Genomic DNA, 5,817 nt, shown 5'->3' with positions numbered 1-5,817 from the left:
CAGCATCGAGATGGCCCCGTTCGAGGCTTTATATGGTCGGCGATATCGTTCTCCCATTGGATGGTTTGAGCCCGGCGAGGCTAGGTTGTATGATACTAATTTGGTGAAGGATGCCTTGGAATAGGTAAAGTTAATTCAGGAGCGACTTCGCACAGCACAGTCCCGACAGAAGAGTTACGCGGACCGGAGGCAGGTGACTTATTGTTCATGGTGGGCGAGAAGGTTCTCTTGAAAGTCTCACTAATGAAGGGGATCATGAGGTTTGCGAAGAAGTGCAAGTTAAGCCCAAGGTTCATAGGTCGAGGAGGTGACCTGGGAGTCAGAGGAGGACATGCGGAGCAGATATCCACACTTATTCAGCACTTCATGTATGATTCTAAACTCGTTCGAGGACGAACATTTGTTTAAGAGGTGGAGAATGTAACGACCTGACCGGTCGTTTTGCTTTCTAGAACCCCGTTCCCCTAAATAATACTTCTTGTACATGCTTTTAACATTTTATGACTTGCGGGGATGGTTAGTTAGGGATTTGGAAGGGTTCGGGTTGAAATCGGAATACTTGGTTCCTTAAGGTTGGCTTAAAAAGCCATGTTTGACTTCGGTCAACATTTTGAGTAAACGACCTCGAAATCGGGATTTGGTGGTTCCAATAAGTTCGTATGATGAATTTGGACCTGGGCGTATGCTCGGTTCAGGTTTTGGATGACTCGGGAGTGTTTTGGTGCCTAGTATCAAAAGTTGGTTCTTGAAGCTCTTTAAAATTTGGTTTGGAACGGGTTTTGGTGATATCTAGGTCCAAACGGAATTCCGAGACTGGGAATAGTTTCATATTGTCATTTAAGACTTACACGCAAAATTTGGTGTCATTCCGAGTTGATTTGATAGGAATCGGACGAGCGGAAGTCTTTTTAGAAGTTTTGAGTTCATGAGTTAATTCTTGCGTTTTGGCGTCCGATTTGTGGTTTTTGATGTTATTTCAGTGTTCCGATCACGCGATCAAGTTTGTATGATGTTTCTAGACAGGTGAGGGTGTTTGGTGTGGAGCCCCGAGGGCTCGAGTAAGTTCGGACGTGCGGAAGGGATGAAAAACACACCAGATTTCTGGTGTTTCTTGGCACCAGTTGCAGGTCTCGCAAATGCGAGAAATAGTTCGCATTTGCGAGAAGAGCTTCGCAATTGCAAAGAAGATCAGTCTGGGGATTTTTCGCAGTTGCGACACCTGAGCCGCATTTGCAAACTCAGCAGTGATCGAATTTGCGACCCATCCGTCGCATTTGCGACCTTAGCAGCTGGAGCCAGGCTTCGCATCTGCGAAAGTTTTGTCGCATTTGCGACCCTCACATTTGCGAACCTGGTGTCACAAATGCGACATCAGAGGCCTGTGCCCAGCTCATTTAATGCGGGACTTAGGCCATTTTTTTTATTTCACTTCATCTCTTGGGCGATTTTTGGAGCTTTTGGAAGGGGGTTTTCACCAAGCACTTCGAGGTACGTAATTTCTATACAACATGAGTTAAATACATAGATTATGGGTAGATTAGCATGTAAAAATTGGTTGAAATCATGGGTTTAGATGAAAAAACTAGGGTTTAATAAAAATGAGATTTTTACCACGGAAATGATTATGAAATTTAGTGAAAATCATATATTTATGTTCTTAAGGTTATGGGTAACAACTTTCTTCAAATATTTCCAGAACCCGGGCGTGTGGGCCCGGGGGTGAATTTTAGGATTTCTTACAATTTAGGTTGGGTAATCACTTTAATAGTGGAGATATGAACTGTTGAGCATAGATTGACCGATTTATATAATTTTTGGCTAGTTCTGAGTCGTTTAGCATCAAATTTGGATGCTTGAGCGCATTCTTGAATTGGGAAGTAAGCTTTGAGATGAGGTAAGTCTCTTTCCTAACCTTGTAAGAGGGAATTTAACCCCATAGGTGAAATTAATCAATATGTACTTCTGTTTGTGGGGGGCTACGTACGCACGATGTGATGATAGTCCGTGCATAGCTACTATTCATGCTTATGTCCAGGTAGATTTAGGCTTACACCATGCTTTGTTGATACCGTTGCTTGTTTATGCTTACTAGTTGTTGGATTAAAGTGGAAGTTGAATCCCTTATTTTTAGAAAAGAATTGAGAAATACCACGATGAGATGAGAAATTATATGTTCAACCGCTTCGCAAATATATTTCGCGAGCGGGGTAAACTTCCACTACTCTTATAGGAGCGAGTCGTTCGCCTCGGCAGGATTTATTGATATATTATATGGTTCGGGCCGTTCTACCCTTGGCAATGTACAGTATATTATTATGTATATTTGGATCGGGCCGTACGTCCTCGGCATAACTCATGCGTAGTAATACCGAAATCCCTTCTTATATTTAATAATGTTTCATGGACTTGAAAGGTGAAAGGAATAGAAGAGAGATATAGTTTGATTTTTACTTGAAAGAAGGATTTACTTACTATCTTCTTGTTTTGTGCTCTATTATTATTGTATATTGCCTGCTTTATACATTATTATGTTTTTGGCCCTTAGTAAGTGTCGAAGTCGATCCCTCGTCACTACTTCTTCGAGATTAGGCTAGATACTTATTGGGTACACATTGTTTACGTACTCACGCTATACTTCTGCACTTGATGTGCAGGATTTGAGGCAGGTGCATCTGGTTACCAGTGCGGCGCACACGTTTGACTTCTAGCTCCAGACTACACGGTGAGCTGCCCTTTCGAGCCGTTCAGCAGCAGCCGGAGTCTCTCTTTTGGATTTATATTTCTTTCTATTTACTTGAGAGAGTAGACTAGTATTCTTTTGTATATTCTGCTAGTAGCCCACATACTTGTGACACCAGGTCTTGGCACACACTATTAGACTTATGATTTTTAATTTATTATTATGACTTCGATTTGCATTCAGTTGCTTTTGTTTAATTACTTTACAACAGTAAATTTCTAAATCTTTTATAAATGTGGAAAATTATTATGTTGCAAACATATTAAAAGTGAAAACCACTAGATTTATCAGTGTTGTCTTGCCTAACAATGGTGTTGGGCGCCCTCACGGCCTATGATGAAATTGGTTCATGACACATCTTTAGCAACATTTTTAAATCATAAAATGACAAAATTATTTATATTTTAATCTTTACATTTTTTTAGATTTTAATTGCATTTAGTTGCATTGCATTGCTAAAATACAAAATCACAAAATACCCTAGTTTGTCTTCTTTTGCATTTTTAGTTTTATTGATTAATTGAGTTTAATTTGACAATGCATATTTTAATTGATAGATAAAATGGGTATGTGTTTTGATTTTGCAAAATAAGTTTGATTTAGGTGGGTTGATTAGAGTATTTAATTTGAACTTTAAATGAAAGAAAGAAGAGGCCTACTAGGCCTTTCAAATGAACTGGGCCGACTTTAGACGAAATTTTCTCAAACACCCGCCTCAGTCCACTTCAAACCCGGTCCATATTCCCCTTGGCCTTGGAGACCATCAAACGACACCGTTTGGCCCTCACTAAATCTGCACCCTCCATTAAGTTGATCATATGGTCCGGAACTCCCCCTCCCAATAATATAAAACTGTCTTAAACATCCCTCTTACACCTAAAACGCTCCTCTCAGACCCCTCTCATTCTCTCACTATTTCACCACCGTCCGTCGCTACCGAAAATCATCCGCGATGGTGGGCCACCACCAATCAACCCCAAAATTTCACCAGATGATCCTCGTCCCTTCCCCATTCCTAATATAACCTTGGCCTTTGAAACCCTCTAGAACTCGTCCAATAGTAGATCTAAAATTAAAAAAAAAAACATAATCTATCTTTTCTTGATTCCTTCTCAAAGGCAACTCGTTCTGACTCGAAATCCACGTTGATCAATTTCTCTTGACGAGAGAAATCGATTGATGTTGGTTTTGGTTTATTCTGAGATCACTGGATTTTGGTCAACCGACCATTGACCGGCCAGAGCCCTTTGAAAACCTTGCTGATTGTTCCAATTTGAACTCCGATTAGGTATATTCCTTCCCTTTTTCTGTGATTCTTGGTCCAAATATTGTGCTTCATTATTTCTTCCCAAACATGTTTAGTTTAGCAACTCGTTTTAAGTAGTAATTAATTGTGTTATTTTTGTTAATTGTACATTTAATTTATATAGTTATAAGTCTGAATTTGTATTTAATGATGTTTGTTTTAATTTGAGTATGGGCTTCAAATATGTTTGCCGCTTGAATTTAGCTTCATAGGATCTGGGTTTGTTTTATTGGGTAGACTAGCCCATTGGGTGCAGATGTCTAGCACAATCATTGGGTATTAGTATGAAGAGTAATTAACAAAGTATATAGGGGTAAGTTAGAATTTTAACTGGGGAATAATTTAGTAATTGTTGGAACCTTCTGAGAGGAGGGATAAAAGGACTGTTTTTGCAAAAGAAAATGAACATGTCGGGTATTTGGGAAAAAGGGGTAACAACAGAAAAAAGAAGGATTAAAAAAGAAAAGGAGAATAACTGAAAGATGCAATGAAATTCTGTTATAAAGTACTACCCTTAACACATTTTTCATTCCTCATTCATTCACACCCATCCCATTCACTCTCAATTCACTCACTCTCACTCTCACGTTTATAAGCAGTCTAAAATTTGAGATTCAAATTTCAGATCTGAAGAGCAAAAAACTCCAGAAAATAAAACAAAAACGACAAAATTAGAGATTCAAAAGCTGTTTTCAATTTCTACTTGTTGCTGCATATTTTCTGGATTTATGAAAGCTGGTTTGAGTTAAAGAAGTTGCTTGTTTCATGCTGCTTTCTCACTCTGCTGTAGCTGGTTTTGATTCAAAAGCTGTTTTCAATTTTCACTTGTTGTTGCATATTTTCTGGGTTTCTGAAAACTGGTTTGAGTTGAAGAAGTTGCTTGTTTACAACTGCTTTCTCACTCTGTTGTAGCTAGTTTTGATTCTATTGGATTTCAGAACTTTATTTGGTCTTTATTCTATTGATTTCCTACCGTAGGTGCGCAATACTCATCTGTAATTGAAATTTGAGGCTATTTGTGTCACATTATTGTTTGGTTTCATAGAGCTAGCATGTTTAGATATCAGATCTATTTATAGCTTTTCTATATTGATGCCTACTGCTACTCGTATGCTTGAAACAACATGTTTTCAACTTGAAACTACATGTCACTTAATTTGGATGTTGTTTTGGTAGAAATTGATAGAAAACAGTGATGTAATTATGGTTTGAAGTTACTTTACTAAAATGAGGGCCAATCAGCCATGAATCTGATCACTAGTTGGTCAAATCTATTAACTGAATAGTTTCGAGCCCAAATCAAGCAATGGTGAAGTTCTCTGTGTCGGATTTGCCAAATTAACAGGAAAATGCGAGTGAGGTTGGAAAATAGGAATGTGTGCATAGCTTCAACTTTAATGAAATTATTAGGTTTAGCTATTAGAAAAATTAACCAAATGTAATAAACTCAATCAGTAAGGATTGTAATCTCTTATTTTCGTTCTGATTATAATTGTAATTTAATTGAAAAGCCAATTTTTGTAATTTTAATTGTTAAGCTTCTGATATCTCTGGTTGAACTTGTTAAACAGTAGTGATATTGTTGTGCTAGTTTATCTTTCATTCATTCATTACATGTAAGCTCTTATGGCTAAACTAGTTTGTGGGCATGTATGAGTATGGGTCAATGGGCTTCGGCATTACAAGAATCCTGAGCCCAATAAGTTAATTCAGCTGAAGCTGTATATGACAAAATAGTTCATATGGTCTCTGAGATGGTCTTTAGGCTAGC

At 38.2% G+C, this 5,817-nt stretch overlaps 1 long non-coding RNA gene across 1 annotated transcript; it reads left to right on the top strand.

The window, feature by feature from the left end:
- Nucleotides 1-3,611: 3,611 nt before the first annotated feature.
- Nucleotides 3,612-5,593, top strand: LOC104099327 (uncharacterized). The gene is made up of 2 exons (XR_011415433.1): nt 3,612-4,028; nt 5,223-5,593. It is a non-coding gene; the product is annotated as an uncharacterized lncRNA (long non-coding RNA).
- The last annotated feature ends 224 nt before the right edge of the window (nt 5,594-5,817 follow it).

This window comes from Nicotiana tomentosiformis, chromosome 4, assembly GCF_000390325.3.
Source record: "Nicotiana tomentosiformis chromosome 4, ASM39032v3, whole genome shotgun sequence".
NCBI classification, from domain to species: domain Eukaryota; kingdom Viridiplantae; phylum Streptophyta; class Magnoliopsida; order Solanales; family Solanaceae; genus Nicotiana; species Nicotiana tomentosiformis.
The sequence above is the reverse complement of the archived record's forward strand: the minus strand, read 5'-3'. Positions and strand labels throughout refer to the sequence as shown.